The sequence below is a fragment of the Carcharhinus amblyrhynchos genome, chromosome 27 (genome assembly GCF_965287045.1).
Source record: "Carcharhinus amblyrhynchos chromosome 27, sCarAmb.v2.hapA, whole genome shotgun sequence".
Lineage (NCBI taxonomy): Eukaryota > Metazoa > Chordata > Chondrichthyes > Carcharhiniformes > Carcharhinidae > Carcharhinus > Carcharhinus amblyrhynchos.
The window spans coordinates 20,086,352-20,109,242 of record NC_137350.1 but is presented as its reverse complement, the minus strand read 5'-3'; positions in this window follow the sequence as shown (position 1 = coordinate 20,109,242).

The window sequence follows — 22,891 nt, the reverse complement described above, 5'->3', positions numbered from 1 at the left end:
AATGTAGTGACTTGGTTCCACCAGTTATTGATGAACAAAAAACATTTATTAACCATATACAAAGCCATACGGATTTGATGCTTACAGGCTTACCTCTGGAATCTAACCTTTGGAACAAGCCAAAACAAGTTGAAGTGAAGCCCCAACTTGATTCCTGATTGGTCAGCCAGGGTCACATGAGCCTTTCAGAAGATTCTCCCCCCACCCCCACCCCCCCTTAAAGATGTCAGACAACACAGCTGGACAGATTGAATGCAGGGATGATGTTTCCTTTGGCTGGGAGTCTAGATTAATGGGTCACAGTCCCATGATTAAGGGGCATCAAGATACAGGGTAAACCATTTTGGACTGAGATGAGGAGAAACTTCTTCACTCAAAGGGTAGTGAAGTTATGGAATTCTGTACCACAGAAGGCTGTGGAGGCCAAGTCACTGAATGTACTTAAGAAGTAGATGGATTTCTAGACACTAAAACTGCCAATGAGTATGAAGAGAGAACAGGAACATGGTATTGAGGATCAGCCATGATCACATTGAATGGTAGAATAGGCTCAATGGGCTGAATGGCCTCCTCCTGCTCCAATTTCTATGTTATTGTGTACATCTATGACCCTATCAATAAAGCCCAGGGTACCATATGATTTATTAACTATTATCTCCACCTGTCTTTCACCTTCAATGATCTATGTGTATACACACCCAGGTCCCTCTGCTATTGCAGCCCCTTAAGAATTATGTCCCTTACATTATATTGCCCCTCTATGCTCTTTGTACCAAAATGCATCACCTCACACTTCCCGCAGAGATCTTAATCTGTCACCGAACTGTCCATCCATCAGCTTGTCTATGTCCTTTTGAAGCTCTATATAGTCCTGTTCACAGTTTACATTGTGTCCAAGTTTGGTATCATCCTTAAACTTTGAAATTGTTCCCGGCACACAAAGATCGAGGTTAATTATAGATCAGAAAAGCAAGGGTCCCTATATTGACTTCAGGAGAACCCCACAACAAGCCTTCCCCCAGCCTGAAAATATTCATTAACCATTACTCCCTGCTTCAGCCATGTCCACGTTGATGATATGTTAAAATCAATGCCTCTTTGATGGTTGGATGGTTTTCTATAATTGAACAGTACTTGTTGTTTGTCCCAAATGGCTGTTTATAGTAGAATTATAGAACAGTGCAGAAGGAAGCCATTTGGCCCATCACACCTACACCAATTACAATCCACCTGTCCCCTTAACCCCTCATATTTACCCAGCTAACCCACCTGATGCTATAGGTTAGTTTACCATGGCCAATCAACTAACCCATCTTCGGACTGTGGGAGAAAACTGGAACACCCGGAGGAAACTCACACAGACACGGGCAAAATGTGCAGACTCCACACAGACTGTCACCTGAGGCCAGAATAGAACATGGGTCCATTGTGCTGTGAGGCAGCAGTGCTCACCGCTGTGCCACCATGCAGTTTGGAATTTGTGCACGTAAGTATCAAAGAACAAAGAAACCTACAGCACAGGAATAAGCCCATAAGCCCTTCAAGCCTGCACTGACCATGCAACTAAAACCCCTACCTTCTGGGGTCCATATCCCTCTATTCATATATTTGTCAAGACACCCCTTAAAAGCCACTATCGTATCGGCTTCCACTACCTCCTCTGACAGCGAGTCCTAGGCACCCACCACACTCTGTGTAAAAAATCTGCCTCACACATCCCCTTTAAAACTTGCCCCTCGTACCTTAAACCTGTGCCCCCTAGTAATTGACTCTTCTACCCTCGGAAAAAGCTCCTGACTATCCACATTGTCCATGCCTCGCATAACTTGTAGATTTCTATCAGGTCACCCCGACAATCCAGTGAGAACAAACCAAGTTTCTCCAACCTCTCCTCATAGCTAATGCCCTCCATACCAGGCAACATCCTGGTAAATCTTTTCTGTACCCTCTCCAAAATCTCTACCTCTTTCTGGTAGTGTGTGACCAGAATTGAACACTATATTCCAAGTGCGGCCTTACTAAGATTCTATAAAGCTGCAACATAACTTGCCAATTTTTAAACTCAACGCCCCGGCCGATGAAGGCAAGCATGCTGTATGCATTCTTGACAACTTCTCCACCTGCTTTGCCTCTTTCAGTGACCTGTGTAGCTGTACACCCTGATCTCTTTGTCTATCAATACTCTTAAAGGTTCTGCCATTTATATTTCCTATCTGTAGTAGACCTTCCAAAACGCATTACCTTACATTTGTCCGGATTAAACTCCATCTGCCATCTCTCCGCCCAAGCCTTCAACCTATCCTGCTGTATCTGTTGATGGTCCTCATAGCTATCTGCAAAATCACCAACCTTTGTGTCATCCGCAAACTTACTTATCAAATCGGTTACATTTTCCTCCAAATCATTTATATATATTACAAATAGCAAAGGTCCCAGCACCGATCCCTGAGAAACGTCACTTGTCACGGCCCTCCATTCAGAAATGCACCCTTCCACTGCTACCCTCTGTCTTCTGTGTCCGAGCCAGTTCTGTATCCACCTTGCCAGCTCACCTCTGATCCCATGCGACTTCATCTTCTGCACCAGTTTGCCATGAGGGGCCTTGTCAAAGGCCTTACTGAAGTCCATGTAGACAACATTCACTACCTACCCTCGTCAATCATCTTTGTCGCTTCCTCGAAAAACTCAAACAAGTTAGTGAGACACGACCTCCCCTTCACAAAACCATGTTGCCTCTTATTAATACGTCCATTTATTTCCAAGTGGGAATAAATCCTGTCTTGACGAATCCTCTCCAATAATTTCCCTAGCACCGATGTAAGGCTCACTGGTCTGTATTTGCCTGGATTATTCTTGTCACCCTTCTTAAACAAAGGAACAACATTGGCTATTCTCCAATCCTCAGGGGCCTCCCCTGAAGCCAGTGAAAATGCAAAGATTTCTCTCAAGGCCCCAACAATTTCCTTCCTTACCTCTTTCAGAATTCTGGGGTATATCCCATCAGGCCCTGGGGATTTGTCTACCTTAATGATTCTCAAGAACCCCAATACTCCTCCTTTTTGATCCCAACATGAATTAACCTATCTACACACCCTTTCCCACACTCATCATCCACAAGTGCTTCTCTTTGGTGAATACTGATGCAAAATATTCATTTAATACCTCACCCATTTCCTCTGGCTCCAATCATAGATTCCCTCCCTTGTCCTTGAGTAGGCCAACCCTCTCCTCATTAGGTACACCATATATGTAGAAAAAGCCTTAGGATTTTCCTTAATCTTGCTGACCAATGCTTTTTCATGACCCCTTTTAGCCCTCCTTACTCCTTGCTTAAGTTTCTTTCTACTTTCCTTGTATTCCACACTTGCTTCGTGTGTTCCCAGTCTCGTGGCTTTGACAAATGCTACCTTTCTCTCTTTGACTAGGCTCACAATATCTGTCATTGTCCAAGGTTCCCAAAACTTGCCATACTTTCCTTCAACCTTACAGGAATGTGCCAGCCCTGAATCCCTATCAAAAGTATAGAATCAAAGAAATTTAACTTGAAGTTCCAAATTCCGAACAACTTAGAGTTAACCCTTTCAAGAACAAAAATCTTTTCAACAAACCATATTCCACAGTGAAACACTATGGGCAAGATTCCCCGGCCTACCAGCCACTTGTTTCCCATCGGCAGGAGCTGGCACATTGTTTGCTAGTGGTGGGATTCCCTGATTCCAATACTTTCAATGGGAATTCCCATTGATGTTTAATGTTTATTTTGTTAGTGTCACAAACCAGCTTACATTAACACTGCAGTGAAGTTACTGTGAAAATCCCCGAGTTGCACACTCCGGCGCTTGTTCGGGTACACTGAGGGAGAATTTAGCATGGCCCATGCACTTAACCAATATGTCTTTCGGACTATGGAGGAAACCGGAGCACTCTGAGGAAACCCATGCAGAAATGGTGAGGATGTGCAGACTCCACACAGAGAGTGACCCAAGCCAGGAATCGAACACAGGTTGCTGATGCTGTGAGGCAGCAGTGCTAACCACTGTGCCACCGTGCCTCCCCCATGCTGGTGGGAAACCCACCGATGGGGGTGCGCTGCTGGTGGGACAGAGAATTCTGTCGGTGCAAACAGCCAGAGAATTCTAGCCTATTAGCAAAAATGAAAATCACCAAATGGCTCAATGCATTTTGAAATGCAACGCTGCTTCATTAAGTGCATGAGGGATTCTGTAAATGTTTTGTCTTTATAACCCTCCACCCCCCACCCCCATGGTGTTGAGATTAATTGGAGAAATTCTGCTTGTAATCAATTAAATTAGTCACATTGGAATGTTTCCTGCTCTGTGCATCAAAACTATTCACGGGATACATTTACTAAGATATTAAGAGGATTCTATTTTAAACTAAATGTTTTGTCTGAATTTTCCATAGAACCATAGAACATTACCACACAGAAACAGGACTTCTGGCCCTTCTTGGCTGCACCGAACCATTTTTCCTGCCTAGTCCCACTGACCTGCACCTGGATCATAACCCTCCACACGCCTCTCATCCATGTATCTGTCCAAGTTTTTCTTAAATGTTAAAAGTGAGCCCGCATTCACCACTTCATCTGGCAGCTCATTCCACACTCCCACCATTCTCTGTGTGAAGAAGCCCCCCCTAATATTCCCTTTAAACTTTTCCCCTTCATCCTTAACCCATGTCCCCTAGATTTTTTCTCCCCGAGCCTCAGTGGAAAAAGCAAATTAGCAGAGGCCGAATCCAGGAATCTTGTCCTGATCCCGGCTTCTGCCATTTTGGCAGTGGGGAGAATGGGTTTGAGTTATAAATTGCACACCCATAATACATGGAGGCAGATGCCTATTTAAATCACCAGCTATCCCCAGTTGTGTGATTTTGATAGCTCAGTGTCTGCAAGCTGAAGTGAGCAGATTGGACCAGATAAGAGCAGATTTGAGACTTGTTTATTCATTTGGATAATCAGGGTACCCTCTGTGAGAAGTAAGGGCCCCTCTTGGATTGTTAAAAGTCATGACTGTGTATAAAAATTTGATACTCGTGCATAAATCCATTGGAAATGTTCAAGCTGTCAAAGAACTGTCCAAGGTGTCAAAGTAGTGTTAAAGCTGCCAAGGAACTGTCAAAGTTAATTGGAACTATTAAAGCTGTCAAGGGATTTAACTCTATTAGGCTATAATTTTTTTAAATATCAGTAATTCATATTTCACTCAATCTGTTGACATAAGCTTAAGGGTTATTATTACAGTATTTGTGCTGCATAACTGACTTTACAGTCTAACATTATCCCAGTGGCTGTCTGTTAAGTGAGCAGTTTGATTGACTGCTCCAAATAGTTAGAATAGAAATGTTTGTTTTCATAACAAATTAGTTGAAGCAATGTCAATGTATTGGATGTTTTTATTATCACAGCATTTTTAGAAGTAGTGAACTAATCAATAGACACAAGTCAATATTTTAAGTCAGCATGACTCCTGAAGATTTTTCCATGCTGGATACTAGTTGAGTTGGCAGGAGGGGGTAAGGGCAATGGATGTTGGGTGGGAGGTCACTTATTGGCACAAGCTGGCACTGACATACTTTAGGACTATAAAGGGCCATGGGATGAGTGGAGGAATGGGTTGGCATGTAAAAGATTTCAAGTGGCATTGGATTATTTAGGATTTGTGCTAAATAAGGGTGTCATTCAGGGTTACCTCAGCATCTACCTGTTAGGCTGTCAGCACCTAAACAACTGTCAGTCTGAACAGCAATTAGTCAGCAATATCTTGGATTTGCTGCTTGCTTTGGTAGACTACTTCATCATGATTGGAAGTTTCTTTAGCATTTCTTCCTCTGCGTTGGGTTTGAGAGCTTGCACCTATTCTTGCATCTGCAAAGAATATGCAACAGGAAAGGGCATATTCAATTGATGTGCCAGTGAGATAGAAACATAGAAAACCTACAGCACAGAAAGAGGCCATTCGGCCCATCGAGTCTGCACCGACCACAATCCCACCCAGGCCCTACCCCCATATCCCTACGTATTTACCCACTAATCCCTCTAACCTACTCATCTCAGGACACTAAGGGCAATTTTAGCCCAGCTAATTAACCTAACCCACACATCTTTGGATTGTGGGAGGAAATCGGAGTACCTGGAGGAAATCCACGCAGACACGAAGAGAATATGCAAACTCCACACAGACAGTGACCCAAGACAGGAATCAAACCCCGGTCCATGGAGCTGTGAAGCAGCAGTGCTAACCACTGTGCTACCGTGCCGTCCCAAGATGTGACGGAAAGAATATTGTTACCAACGCGAAAGCCCCTTTCATTAGGATAATTATTCCTCTCCCTCCTAACAAGAAGACACCTATTTTTTTCCTGTCTGTTGAAGGACTTTCTTTCCTGACTGTTAAAGGAATCTGAGATCAAGAACTCAACCCGTGTACAAGCATAGGCAAAAACATGTGCTACCAATGTATGATTCGGCTCCTTCCTAATTTACTTTACCATGGTAAGAATTCTCATAACACAAGGTTAAAGTCCGGCACTTTGGAATCACAAGCTTTCGGAACGCTGCTCCTACACCCAATGAAGGAGCAACACTGTTGGACTTTTACCTGGTGTAGTGAGACTTCTTACTGTGCTCACCCCAGACCAACGCTAGCATCTCCACTTTAGGCTGCCATCGGTACTTTAAGACCGGCTGTCCTATTGTGCCTAATCTCCACATCCGTCGATTCTGGAAACCTCTCACTCTCTGGTTTCATCACTACAGTAATAGGAAGTTAACAATATACTATGGTTGTAACTCATTAGCAACTGAAAATCTGATTATACTTCAGTGACAAATAAGAGACATTATGAATGTGGGAACATGGAAGGATGAAGATGATATTGCTGTCACATGGCAGTTTGCAACATTTTCATGTGCCTCACATGTAGTTTGGTTTACCTAACTTTTGATGCAAATTGTATTTTGCTATGACACCCCCCCCCGCCCAGGTGAGGTCCTTCTAAGTTGCTGAGCTCAGTGGGATCCCCAGTTTGTCACTGCCCAGCTGGGATACACCCAGTTGTTACAATCTTGGATGGGATGAATTTGTTCCCTGTCTTTATTCAACATCACCCACCCCCCCACTCCCACCCACCCTCTCTGTTGGTCACAGCAAAGTTTAATCTAAAAAGAATCACTTTCTGCAGATAACCTATTTCCCAAACTAGTAGTTATGTTTTAAAAAGAGCCAATTTAACCAGGTTTTCTTGAGTTAAAGAGAGAGTGAGTTTATTAATTATTAAAGGCTAAAACACATGTGTTTACACTCATACAGATTAGAATGGAGAATTAAGTTCAAAGTGAAAAAAAAATTAAAAAATAGGAAAAGAACAGTCCTTGACTTGCAAGAGTCAATGACTAATCATTGCGGCCATTGCAATTCATAGTGATTTATTATTGTCATGTGTATTGATGTACGGTGAAAAGAATTGTTTCTTGCCGCTATACAGACAAAATATATGTTACATAGAGAAGGAAAGGAGAGAGTGCAGAATGTAGTGTTACAGTCATAGTTAAGGGTGGAGAGAAAGATCAACTTAATGCGAGGCAAGTCCATTCAAGACTCTGATCGCAGCAGGAAGAAGCTGTTCTTGAGTCTGTTGCGACATGTCCTCAGATTTTTGTATCTTCTTCCCGACGGAAGAGGGCAGAAGAGTTTGAGAGCTTGCACCTATTCTTGCATCTGCAAAGAATATGCAACAGGAAAGGGCATATTCAATTGATGTGCCAGTGAGTTAGAAACATAGAAAACCTACAGCACAGAAAGAGGCCGTTCGGCCCATCAAGTCTGCACCGACCACAATCCCACCCAGGCCCTACCCCCATATCCCTACATATTTACCCACTAATCCTTCTAACCTACTCATCTCAGGACACTAAGGGCAATTTTAGCATGGCTAATTAACCTAACCTGCACATAGAACATAGAACATAAAACACTACAGCACAAACAGGCCCTTCGGCCCACGAGTTGCGCCGATCACATCAACACCTATCTATAACCCCCAATACCATAAAACCCCATATACTTATCCAGAAGTCTTTTAAAAGACCCCAGCGAGTTCGCCTCCACCACCACTGACGGCAGCTAATTCCATTCACTCACCACCCTCTGAGTGAAAAACTTACCCCTAACATCACTTCTGTACTTTCCTCCCCGCACCTTAAACCTGTGTCCTCTCGTAGCGACCATTTCAACCTGGGGAAATAGCCTCTGAGAATCCACCCTATCTATTCCTCTCAACATTTTATAAACCTCTATCAGGTCGCCTCTCAACCTACGTCTCTCCAGGGAAGAGACCCAGTTCCCTCAACCTAACTTCATAAGGCATGCCTCCCAGTCCAGGCAACATCCTTGTAAATCTCCTCTGTACCCTTTCAATAGCATCTCTGGATTGTGGGAGGAAATTGGAGTACCCGGAGGAAACCCATGCAGACACGAGGAGAATGTGCAAGCTCCACACAGACAATGACCCAAGTTGGGAATCAAACCCAGGTCCCTGGAGCTGTGAAGCAGCAATGCTAACCACTGTGCTAACCACCAAGATGTGACGTAAAAAATGGGGTCCTTAATTAAGCTGGCTGGTTTTCTATGGCAGCGGGTAGTGTAGACAGAATCAATGGATGGGAGGCTGAGTTTGAGTGATGGACTGGGCTTCGTTCATGACCCTTTGTAGTTTATTGTGGTATTGGACCGAGCAGGAGCCACACCAAGCTGCAATACAACCGGAAAGAATGCTTTCAATAGTGCAACTGTAAAAGTTGGAAAGATAGTAGTAGGCATGCCAGATTTTCTTCGTCTCCTGACTTAGTGCTGACTTCAGCAGAAATATAGTCAGTTTTGCAATACTAGTGTTCAGTAGTTTGGCACAGAAGCTTCTCAATTCTCTTTTCAGCTGCGGTCCTTGCTGACGTTGCTGACTTCCACAGTCAGAGAGAGAGAAAGAGAACGAGAGAGATCTGCAAAAATGGCTAGTTTTGCCATTTTTTATATATTCCAAGTGGAAGGTGAATCCACGAAATCCATCTGGGCATTACACAGGAAATCACTTGACAGGTTGTCTATTAAGTCCTATTGTCTCCACTGGAGATGGCAATTAGCCTCTGGATTATTTTTAAAATTATCTTGTCTGGGAACAGGGTGGGAATCCATTGCCTCTTAGAGAATCACACTGCAACAATTCAACCAGTGGCTTGTGAGTCACTTAAAAAGAATTCAAGTCTTATTTAAAGTCTAATATTTCTGGATACAATTGGATGTGTTTTCCTTCATTTTTATGATACTTCTGGTAACCTTTCTTTATTCTGATCTACATAAGAACATAAGAAATAGGAGCAGGAGTAGGCCATCTAGCCCTTCGAGCCTGCCCCGCCATTCAATAAGATCATGGCTGATCTGTTGTGGCTCAGTTCCACATTCCCGCCCTCTCCCCATAACCCTTAATCCCCTCGCTTATCAAAAACCCATCAACCCCGCGTCTTAAAAATATTTAGCGAGGCAGCCTCCACCACTTCAATGGGCAGAGAATTCCAGAGATTCACCACCCTTTGAGTGAAGAAGTTCCTCCTCAACTCCATTCTAAACCGCACCCCCTTTATCTTGAGGCTGTGCCCCCTAGTCCTACTGTCCTTTCTGAGCACGAAGAGTCTCTCCACCTCTATCCTATCCATCCCATTCATCATCTTATATGTCTCAATGAGATCTCCCCTCATTCTTCTAAACTCTAACGAGTACAAGCCTAGTTTATTCAGCCTCTCCTCATAGCTCTACCCCCTCAACTCTGGTATCAGCCTAGTAAACCTCCTCTGCACTCCCTCCAAGGCTAAAATATCCTCGTGTAAGTGCGGCGACCAAAACTGCACACAGTACTCCAGCTGCGGCCTCACCAATGCCCTATACAGCTGCAGCAAGACCTCCCTACTTTTATATTCAATCCCCCTCACTATGAAGGCCAGCATCCCATTAACCTTCCTGACCACCTGCTGCACCTGCAGGCTGGGTTTTTGTGACTCATGCACAAGGACCCCGAGGTCCCTCTGCACTGTCGCCTGCTGCAGTTTTTCGCCACGTAAGTAATAGTCCTTCCTACCATTATTCCTGCCAAAGTGGACCACCTCGCACTTGCCAACATTAAATTCCATTTGCCAGTTCCTGGCCCATTCGCCCAGCCTATCTAGATCCTTCTGCAGACTCTCCACACCCTCCGCGCAATTTGCCGTTCCACCAATCTTGGTGTCATCAGCAAATTTCGACACCATACACTCGGTTCCCTCCTCCAGATCATCTATATAAATGGTAAATAGCTGAGGCCCCAGCACCGACCCCTGGGGCATCCACTAGTCACCAACCGCCAATCCGAATAGCACCCATTAACCCCCACTCTCTGCCTCATCTGATCCTACAATTCTTAAAAATTAATAATTTACGATGGTTGTAACTAATTAGCAACTAGAAATCTGGTCACACATCAGTGACAGAAAAAATGTAAGTGAGAACAGGATAAACTGAAGATGATATTGTGATCAAGTGGCATTCTGGCAAATTTCCATGTACTTTGCATTCAGTCTACCTGACCTTCCAAGCAAATTTTACATGCACCATGCATACATCAATACAATGTATATTCCATCAGATCAGTCCCATTTAAGATCTCTATCTATTTGCTCCAGCATAGATAGGATCAGCAAATGACATAGTTGGTAACTTTGGGCAAATGGTAAATGCTGAGACAGGTGAAAAGGAGGAAGAGAAGGTGAGTAGGGAAGACAAAGCATCTAGCAAGCTGTGAGCCCTCACCGTATGTCAGCTAAACGAACAAGGTTTATATAAAGAAAAATACAGCACTTCGGCCCTTCGAGAATAACCTACATAGCCAACCTTCCGGCAGGAGTTTAATGAAGAAGCTAAAGGTTTTTGCAACATTCCCTTTGGTGACCTGTTGCATGAAAGTTTGACCCCAAAGTGACATAGTTTAATCGCTATTTCTACTTAAAACTCACCTACTGTGACATACCCAGCCAACATCTCTGCTCTGGCACATTGACTGCTTACAGGGGAAAACATACTCATTGAAATGCCTTTGGAGCCAAGTATGGAATGTACTCATGAATTTATTTTTATCCAATATTAATTGGGAACAACACAAGTGATTGGGCATCTTCTCAACTTTGTTGGCTATAACTTAAATCGCATTTAACCATGGTTGCAACAGAGAGACATTAATGTAGTGGCCTGGTGGCACAGTGGTTAGCACTGCTGCCTCACAGTGCCAGGGACCCAGGTTCCAGCCCGGTTTTGGGTGATTGTCCATGTGGAGTTTGCACATTCTCCCTATGTCTGCGTGGATTTCCTCCACGTGCCCAAGTTTCCTTCCACAGTCTAAAGATGTGCAGGTTAGGTGGATCGGCCATGCTAAATTGTCCCTTAGTGTCCCCCACGATGTGTATGAGGATTAGAGTGGTAAATACATAGGGTTACATGGTTAGGGCCAGGCTAGGCTGCTCTGTCATTGAGTCAGAGGAAACTCAGTGAGGCAAATGGCCTCCTTCTGTACTGTAGGATTCTATGATTCTCATCAACAATGTTCAATGCACAAGAAGGCAATGGTCATTGAAAAGCGTAGAATTTAACTGCCAATGCAATAACAGCAACTTTGTTTAAGAAAAAGTCCAAAATCGACTTTTCGTTGCCCATGCTCCATTTTATCACCATGAGGCAGGAGCAACCTGTGTAAATTAAGTTCTGCTTGTCAGTAGTGTTGACACATTGCTCCTTTAAAATTGGGCATGTGAGGCATGGTGCTCATTTTCCAGCATAGATTAGTCACCAGCAAGCCTCTGCTTCGCCGTCAAATATTGAGGAAATTGGCTCTTTGAATGAGAATTAAAGCAGCAATTTCTTTCAGCTTTTTTTCCCTGTTTCTCCGATCGGTGCTGACTTAGGCTTCAGCCACAGTAACAGCAGCGAAATGCTATCCCATCCATGTTTCCCTTCACATCCCAGTCTAGACAGCGAGTCTAGTCAAGTTATTATACAGTGCAGAAACTGCTGGTGAACGTGATCTCCCCCTTAACTCACGATCCACACAATATTCTTTCTAGCACAAATCACTGTGTACTTATCAGGATTGGAAAACCATTTTTTTTTCCCCTCTAAAGGGAGGGGACCCGCTCTACTAATCCAGCTAAATGCAGACCAAGCCTGCATTGCTAAGCATCGCACAAAATGGTTTAGTTTTCCAAAGAACCACCTGGGTTCAGTTTTGTAAAGTCAGGCTTCATTTTTGCTTTCCTTTCAATCAGGACATTTGCGTTTGTTTAGCACCTGAAGCACACGTAACCCACTACGTGTTCAAGTATCATTGGTAAGAAATCCCCATCAAACCTACGTAATAGGATTTGAGCTGCCACTATTGACAAGTCAAATACTCCTTTTACATAGAAATTATTTACTACATTAATCTTTTTTTCAATACTTGGCCCTACCATTGGTCTGGATTCACACACCTCTTTGTTAAACCAATATGCACAAAGAAAAGCAAATTTAAATAAATTATTTACTCATGTTCTGTGCTCCATTTCAAAATAGTTTGTCAGTGAAATAAAGTTCATTATGGTAATCTGCTTTTTAAAAAAAGAATGAAGGGCTCACAGCACTGAACTCAGTACTTCTAGAATCTTCTCAATCGTAGTGGGACATCAGTTTGTAATAATGTTTTATGCTGCTGTTAGATTGTTGAAAATACTTCCAAAGCAAGGAGAGTCTGTTTGGAATTCTACCGCACTGGCCGCCACAGCAGGCCTTATAGAAACTTCTAAAATTCCAACAGGACTAGACAAAGTAGATTCAGAAAGAATGTTCCCAATGGTGGGAATGTCCAGATCTAGGGGTCATAGTTTGACGATAAGGGACAGCACGGCGGCACAGTGGTTAGCACTGCTGCCAAGGACCTGAGTTCGATTCCCAGCTTGGGTCAATTTCGGTGGAGTTCTCCTCATGTCTGCATGGGATTCCTCCAGGTGCAGCCTCATAGTGCTAGGGACCCAGGTTCGATTCACAGCTTGGGTTACTCTCTGTCTGGAGACTGCACCTTTTCCCCGTGTCTGCATGGGTTTCCTCCCGAGTGCTCTGGTTTCCTCCCACAGTCTGAAAGATATGCTGGTTAGATACACTGGCCATGTTAAATCCTCCCTCAGTGTGCCTGAACAGGTGCTGGAGTGTGGTGGGATTTTCACAGTAACTTCATTACAGTGTGAATATAAGCCTACTGGTGACTACTAAATAAACTTTTAACTTAAACCTTTTAGGACTAAGGGGAGAAGAAATTTCTTCACCCAGAGAGTGGTAAGTGTGTGGAATTCACTACCGTAGCATGTAGTTGAGACTAGAACGCAGTGATTTCAAGAAGAAATTAGATATAGCTCTTGGAGCAAAAGGGATCCAGCAAAATGGGGGGAAGGTGAGATCAGGATATTGATTTTGATGATCAGCCATGGTCAAAATGAAATGGTAGAATAGGCTTGAAGGGCCTATTGGCTTATTCCTTCTATTTTTCTATGTATTACTTCAGAAGCTGTTGGAATTTCATGCTGAGGTTTTCTGAAGTTTCTCACTTTCATTTTATTTAACTTACTGATTCTCTTTGCCTTGTTTTATCGCTTTGCTAGCCAAGATTGACCAATAGATCCAACTGCAAATCTTTGCCTGCATTGCTCTTAGATTCACCCTTTGCAAGTCTCTTAATTCTTCTCAAGTAACCCAGTCTCCTGCCCTTTAATTGGTCTCATTCATAAGGAAGAGCAGCCAGGAATCCTGCTATTCAGTGGCCTCTCCAGTTGGAGACTGAGTGCTGATGGGCATCAGGTGAGGAAAGGATTGAGTTGAACTGTGACCACAGCCTTTCCCACCCATCCAATCCTCCACGGTGGAATAACTGTCTGACACGTGCATCAACGCTCAAACAGGTAGTGTGGGCATTTGGATACAGGCAAAATACTGCTCGAACCTGAAACATAAACAGAAAATGCTGGAAAATTTCAGCAGGTCAGGCAGCATCTGTGGAGAAAGAATAGTCACTCTCCACAGATGCTGTCAGACCTGCTGCGATTTTCCAGCATTTTCTGTTTTTGTTGTAGTATGGATATCTGGGTGGGCTAAAGGAAGGCGGCAAGTTTCTTTGGAACCAGAAAGTGTCCTCACCAGAAGTGGAACAAAGACATTCAGATGCAAAGGTGGGCTTGTGCAATCTGCAACTCAGGCAATTTACTTTCTATCTTTGCTCCAACTAATTCTAGTCAAATGCAACATTCAATGCCTGAGCTCCAGAGTGAAGCACCAGAGATAATTGGTGCACATGGAGTCATGCAGGAGAAATAAGAGGCTAAATGAATGGATAAAACAGGGAGAAGATAGTGCAGGGAGTGTAAACTGGCTATAAAATACAAGTGCACAATTTCTTTGTTTTTCTCCTCATTAGAACAAGATGGCAAGCAAACAGTCATCTCAGCAATATGTTCTTGGCATTAGCTGTTGTTTTCTTGTATGAAAATCCTTGATCACTGCCAACTTTCCAAGATGTTTATCACAGTGGAAGTCAGGTGGGTGGGTTTAAACAAGGCCTGAACAGCAAATGAAAATCTCTTAGCGATTCATGCAGGAAGTAACCTATCTTTGACCAGATGTCGCCCAGCATTTTACTCAGAAATTCTGAAAACAAATAAAAGCCAGGAAATGCAGTGCTTTGATAAAGATGATGTTTACATCAACATTTGCAAAGTAACAGGGCTGAAAAATAATCAGACGGCAGCATTTGTATCCTGGCCGTTCATAGAGGTTTACAGCTTGGAAATGGACCTTTCCGACCACCTTCTCCATGCCACCCATGAAGCTAGTCCCAACTGCCCGCATTTAACTCATAATCCCTCTATACCCACTTTACCCATGTAACTGTCTAATTGCTTTTTAAAAGACAAAATTGAACCCGCCTCTACTACTGCCTCTGGCAGCTTGATCCAGACACTAACTGCCCTCTGAGTGAAAGAATTGCCCCTCTTGACCCTTTTGTATCTCTCCCCTCTCACCTTAAACCTGTGCCATCTAGTTTTAGACTCCCCTACCTTTGTGGAAAGATGTTGACTATCTAGCTTATCTATGCCCCTCATTGTTTTATAGACCTGTATAAGGTCTATAAGATCTATAAGATCACCCCTAAGCCTTCTACGTTCCAGGGAAAGAAGTCCAAGTCCATTCAGCCTTTCCTTAGAACTCAAACCATCAAGTCCCAGTGGCATTCCTAGTAAATCTTTTCTGCACTCTTTCTAGTTTAATAATATCCTTTCTATAATAGGGTGAGCAGAACTGTACACAGTATTCCAAGTGTGGCCTTACCAATGTCTTCCACAAGACATCCCAACTCTTGTATTCAATGTTCTGACCAATGAAACCCAGCATGCCGAACGCCTTCTTCATCACTCTGTCCACCTGTGACTCCACTTTCAAGGAGCTATGAACCTGTACCCCTAGATCTTTTTGTTCTATAACTTTCCCCCGATGCCCAACCATTAACTGAGTACGTCCTGCCGCGAATCGATCTAACAAAATGCATCACCTCGCATTTATCTAAATTAAACTTCAGCTGCCATTCATTGGCCCACTGGCCGATACCTCATATCTCATTATGTTCTTCAATTGGTCTGAACACAGCAAAGTGCTTGATATCAAAATACTTCTACTGGGGCTAATATTTTGTATTAAAAATTACACTTTTTATGTTCATACTTCATGCACATGGTGTCTCATGGATCAGAGGACTGCCTCTCTTAAAGAGTGGGGATTAGGAATATACGTTCGATTGCTGGCTTGGGTCACTGTCTGCTACCTGTGCTGCAACAAATAAGTAGAGGTTTTAGTGTGGATGAATCTGTATGTATTCACTCAGTTAAAGTGATGGGGAAAAAAAAAGTGGGGTCTGCAAGTTCTCCTTGTGTCTGCATGAGTTTCCTCCAGGTGCTCTGGTTTCCTTCCACAGTCTGAAAGATGTGCTGGTTAGGCGAAATGGCCATACTAAATTCTCCCTCAGTGTACCTGAACAGGCGTTGGAGTGTGGCAACGAGGAGTTTTCATAGTAACTTCATTGCAGTGTTAATGTAAGTCTACTCGTGACACTAGTAAATAATCCTAAACGTTAAACAGATACGCAACTGCATAAACATTTTATTTTATCTGGTTCATTGAAGTTCACTTGCTTGACTCAATTGGAATAGGAGAACCCACAGCCACAAGAGCTCAGTTATTTATACATATAGTATATATAAGAAATGATCACACAAAGTGCAATTCTGTAATGACAAGGTACCAACTTTTCTTTCTTTCCCCATCACTTTAACTGAGTGAATTTGTACAGATTCATCCACGTTAAAACCTCTACTTATCTGTTACAGCACAGATAGCAACACGAGAGATAATTGTTAGTGAGTTTGAGGAAAAGGTACAGGGTGAAACAGGTGAGAAAGGAGGAAGCTGAAAACAGGAGAAAAAGGATAAAACAAGTTTTGATTTTGTAGCAAATGTAAAATATTGCTGGTGCAGGAAATGGAAATAAAAACAGGAAATGCGGGGAACGCTCAGCTGATTAGGCACCATCCATGAAGAGAGAAACAGAGTAAATGTTTCAGATGCTTGACCTTCTATCAGTACAGATGATCGATCTGAAGCTTTGGCCGTAATTCACTGACTGTTCATGCCGGTGAGTTTTTCCGGTCCCGATGGTAGCACGTGGGTTTCCTGCCAGCGTGGCTGACCACAGTGGGAATTCCCATTGACTACAGCAGGACCAAAGAATCCTGCCAATGGCAAACAACGTGAAACTTCCTGCCAGTGGGAAGTATGTGGTTGGGAGGCTGGATAATCTCGCCAGTTAACTCAGTTTCTCTCCCCACAAGCGCTGAGTATTTCCAGCATTTTCTGTTTCTCTTTTTTGCTCAATCACTCCTATATTGAGCAAATTTAAAGGTGAAACACAAATATATATTGTTAGGCAAGAAGTGGCTTTGTGAATAGAGCTTTGGACCGGGCAGGGCATCAAGATTGTGTAAGAGCATACACAGAAAACAAGTTAAGTCACATCACTGCACATATTGTTTTCGATGACAGCAATTAGAAACCTGACTTGTCAACATTTGCAAAACATGCCAGCAACAAGCCTAGAAGCAGACTATTTCTAACTTAGGCCAGTGAGCACCCAATGATGCCTGCCCACTGCTAATTATCATACTAAAATTCATAGTTCAGATTCACACATTAATGATTTGTATGAGCTACTTGAAGTTCCTTCCTTGGCAACTTGCCTATTATGAGTATTTTAACTGCCTGCCACTGGAGTAACAAAGAAAGAAAGAGATTGGAAAACTGGAATCCAATAAACAACACACCAGGGGCCGACTTTACAATTGTAATCCAATGTCTTTGAAGAGTTTGAAACCATGAGAGCTATGAATTCTCAGTTTACAGCATCATTTTAAAACTGGACTGGTTACTGCCTTGTCATCCCTCCCCCCAGAAATTGAGTTTATGGCTAATAGTACAAATTCTTTTCACTGTAAAAATATCATTATTCAATGATTTAAATTCACATTTACTGGCATTTCTCTTTCGCTTTGGTATCTTTCTCAATTTTGTTTCTCTTCCTCTGTTGTCATTTTATTACAATGTTATTCAGATTTTGGAACTAATCTTTACCGGCACGACCTTACCTGTCATTCACTCCACGCTCCTGCTGCAGCAAGGTTGGACAATTTGTCACCCAGCCAAATTTCCATTCATGCAGTAGGATGGGAAAATCCTGCCAATGTGACATTGTAACATTGTCTTTTTTTCATTCATTGCTATCATTTGCAAGTAATATTCTGGGTTTACCTAATCTATTCTCCTCTCCCTTCAGGCACTATGCCCTCAGCCTTATCTCCATGGTTTAATATTTTAAATAAAATCAGACAATGCTGGAAACGCTAAACAGGTCAGATAGCATCTGGGGAGAAAAATAGAGTTAACATTTCATGTTGATGACCCTGACCCTGCCAACAATGTCTGCTTTTATTACAGCTTTCTGGCATTTGCAGTACTTTGCTTCAGAATCCCTACAATGCAGAAGGAGGCCATTGGGCCCATCGAGCTGCACCGATAACAATCCCTCCCAGGCCCTATCCTTGTAACACTACGTATTTACCCTGCTAGTCCACTTGACACTAAGGGGCAACTTAGCATGACCGATCAACCTAACCCACACACCTTTGGACTTTTGTTTCTGTTTAATTGTTTATATGTCTCAAAGAGATCCCTTTTAACTTTTTTTCTGACATTTCAAAATTTTGTAGCTTCCTCGTTTGTAGCATTTATCCTTTTTACAGGTGGGATCAATATTTTAGTAAATTTTCTTTAGTGTTGGGCAGCACGGTGGTACAGTGGTTAGCACTGCTGCCTCACAATGCCAGGGACCTGGGTTCAATCCCCGGCTTGGGTCATTGTCTGTGTGGAGTTTGCACATTCTCCCCATGTCTGCGTGGGTTTCCTCCAGGTACTTTGGTTTCCTCCTACAGTCCAAAGATGTGCTGGTTAAATGGATTGGCCGTGCTAAATTGCCCTTTAGAGTCAGGGGGACAAGTTAGGGTAAAATGCCTGGGGCTATGGGGATAGGCCTGGGTGGGATTGTAATTGGTGCAGATTCAACGGGCTCAATTGCCTCCTTCTGCACTGTAGGGGTTATATGATTCTAATATATATTTATCCCCGTATATATTTTGTGGTGCAATTAAAATTGAACACAATACTCTGAAACTAGATTGAACTCTCGACTGCAAAGCCCCATCAACTCCTCTGGACACATCCTCTACTATTCCAGCTATCATATTCTATTTTCTCTTTAATTACTTTATCATTTTAGACATTTAAAGTCATGGGTTTAACATCACGACCAACCTCCCTCAGCCAATTCAGTCTGATTCACTGCAATTACAGATTTTTAAAAATAACTAATCTGCAATACTTTGTCGTACATGGTTAAATTTAAATTACATCACCAAACTAAATCTTCCCCTAAATCTTCCACTGCACTTTTCGTTGTTGCTACCTTCCCTACTTTAACGTCTGCCAGTTGCAGAGCATCTGTCCATGACAGCAGGAGTGGCCACTGCACAGTCCTTGTGGAGATGAATTACCATCTTCACATTTAGGATACCCTCTATCATGTTGTGTGGCACCACTGCCATGCTAAATAGGATAGATGTTCAACAAATCTAGTAACTCTTAAACTGGGCATTCATGAGGCTGTAGGCCACCAGCAGCAGCAGCAGAACTAGATACAACCTCAATCTGCAATTGCATGATCCAGCATATCCCCCTCTCTACCAGTAACATCAGGCTGTAGGTAAGCCTGGTTCCAAGAGGGGCAAACCTAAAAATCAGGACCAACACAGGACCACTTGTGTGCCAGACAGCAGAAGTAGCATGTGATAGACAGAGCTAAATGATCGCATGACCAATGGATCACATCCAAGTGCTGCAATCCTGCCACATTCTGAAATGGCTATGGAGCCTCACAAAATTCTGGCAATAGCACTGAAGACTTGTGCTCCAGAGTCAGCCATGCTCTTAGTCAAACTGCTGCAGTACAACTACAACTGTGGCATCTAGCCACCAATGGAGAAAATGATCCAGGTGTGTCCTGCCCACAATAAGCAGGACAATTGGGTGGGGGAATGGGGGGGGCGCGATGGCCTAGTGGTATGATCAATGATCAATAATGCAGAAACTCAGCTAATGTTCTGGGGGCCTGGGTTCAAATCCCACCATGGCAGATAGTGGAATTTGAATTCAATAAATATCTGGAATTAAGAATCCACTGACAAGCAAGACACTTTTGTCAGTTGTCGGAAAAATCCATCTGGTTCGCAAACGTCCTTTAGGGAAGAAAATATGCTGTCCTTACCTGGTCTGGCCTATTTGTGACTCCAGAGCAATAGCACTCTCAAATGCCCTCCAAGTGCAACTAGGGATGGGCAACAATTGCTAATCAGCCAACAAAGCCCATGTCCCTCAAATTAATTAAAAAAAACCTCAACCTAGCCAATTACTGCCCATCAGTCTAATTTCAATCATTGGCAAGGTGATGGAAGGTATCGTGCTTTCAAGGGACACCCACTGAACAATAACCCACTGATGCTTAGATTGGGTTCTGCAAGGGTCACCAGCCCTTGACCTCACTGCAGCCTTGGTCCAAATTTGGACAAAATAGCTGAAGTCAAGATGTGACTACTGTTGACACCGAGGTAGTATTTGACTATGTATGGCTACAAGGAGCCCCAGGAAATCTAGAGTCAATGGGAATTGGGATGGGGGAGGGGGGGGGGGGGGTGGGATGGTGGTGGCCTCTCCACTAATGGAGTCAAACCAGCACAAAGAACTGTATCTACAGTAGACTAATCATCTCAGTCCCAGAACATCACTGCAGGAGTTCCTCAGGCTAATGTCCGAGGCCCAACCATCTCCAGCTGCTTCATCAATTACGTTCCCTGTATCACAAGGACAGACGTGTGGATGTTTGCTGAGAATTGCACAATGTTCAGCACCATCTGTGATTCCTCAGATACTGAAGCACTTCATGTATACATGCAGAAAGACCTGGATAACATTCAGACTTGGGCCGATAAATGATATTTGTCCCACAAGGTACCAGACAATGGCCACCTCAGTAGGAGAGAATCCAACCATCTCCGCTTGACATCCAATGACATTACCATCACTGAATCCCTCATTATCAATATCCTGGGGGAGGGGTGGTTACCATTGACCAGAAAGTGAACTGAAGCAGCCATTTAAGTAGTGTGGCTATGAGAGCAAGACAGAGGCCAGAAATTCTTCAAGTAATTCACCTCCAAAGCCTGTCCGTCATCGGCAAGGCACAAGTCAGGAATGTGATGGAATACTTGCCTAGATGAGTGCAACTTCACCCACTCTTGTGAAGCTCAGCACCATCTGAGGAAAGCAACGCACTTGATTGTTACCATTTCCATTACCTTTAACCTTTACTTCCTCCAGAATTGACACACAGTGGCAGCAAGCAGTATGTACCATCCACAACTCATCAAGACTCCTCTGATAGCACCTTTCAAACCCATGATTTCCACCACTAAGGGCAAAAGCCACAGATGCATGGAAACACCAACACCTGCAAGCTCACCTGAATGGCAATATAGCTCCAAGCCATCCTGACTTGGAGCTATATTGCCATTTCTTCAGGTCACTGGGTCACAATACTTAACAGCATTATAGGTGTACTTACATCACATAGACTGCAGGTACTCAAGGAGACAGCTGACTACCCCTTCACACAGACAATTAGAGTTGGTCAATTAATGCTGTCCTTACCCGTGACACCCACATCCTGCGAACAAATAAAAACAATATCTCATCTAAATGTTTAGTCTTGCTGTTTGAACCTAAATGCTTGCAGTAGCTTGTTCAACCGTAGATAGCATCGCTGCCAAGTATGATACTAAACTCACCAAACATCTGCATGTACTTTCTAGCAGGGGAATTGATAACTGTCACCAAGGACAAACTCTCTGGGTGAGGGTTGCAAAACTGAATTATTACCCACATCTTCATCCTGGTCATTAATGCAGTGCTCAGGGGTTTATTTATGTGGCTTTGATTATGTTTGTGTGATCTCTGATCCCCGTTGCTGTACAAGTTTGCTTCAGCCTGTGGGCACAGCTAGAGTTAAAAAAAACTGGGTTTCCTGAAAAGACCATGTGTGTTGGAAATCCTGTAAGTTCTGAATTTCTGTAAGCTGTTTGGCTTTACAACTAGAATCATCTCTGCATTGCTCTTTGATAAATATTATATACAGCAAACTGTCAAATACATCCTCAAACAGGCAGAATTCAAAAGAAGAGATTCTTCAGGTCTGCATTCCCAGCTATTTATCTACTGCCTCAAAGCACCAGGAACCCAGGTTCAATTCCAGTCTGTATGATGTATGCATGTTCTCCATGTCTTCACATGTTTCCTCCAGTTTCCTCTCAGTCCAAAGATGTGCGGGTTAAGTTGATTGGCTATGTTAAATTGCTCCTTAATGTCAGGGGGATTGTACAGTAAATACATGGTGTTAGGACCTGGTTGGGATTCTTGTTGGTGCAAGTTTGATGGGCTGATTGACTTCCTTCTGCACTGTAGGGACTCCGATTTCGATGCCTGGTAGAAGTCATTCACTTAGGCTATCATTTTACATTTGGTCTATTTAATACTTGTCTTTTTTGAAAGAATTGAGTCAATTTCGGCAGTAGAAATAACAAAGATTAACTTGGTGCTAAAAATTAATTTGAATTAAGCCACGTTCAGTAATAGAATGCAAATAGGTCATCCATATTCCATAAATGAAATAGGCAAGCAGCATAACTGAGCCAAATAGGTTTACATACACCAATCATTTCCTCAGAACTTGCCTAAGATGATACCAACCATGCTTTGGTCTGTTTAGTCATTCTTCAGCAAAATAGGAATGGAAACAAACAAGTATATTTCACAAGAAAATCAGAACAGTTGGGCACCTCATCTATTACTGTTTGAACAGTAATGACTAGAATAACCAGCACGGAAGACCCTAGCCCAAGTGGACAGGTTGGGTTAGGAATCTGTTAAAGGGGTGGTTGGGTCAGTACTACAGCTACAGGGAGTTAGAAACGGTTTCAATCTTACTAACGTTTCCAGAGTAACTTATTCTGTGAAGCGGCTTGCAACAAACAGAAATAAGGTGGTTTCAGGCACAGGATTAATGGCTT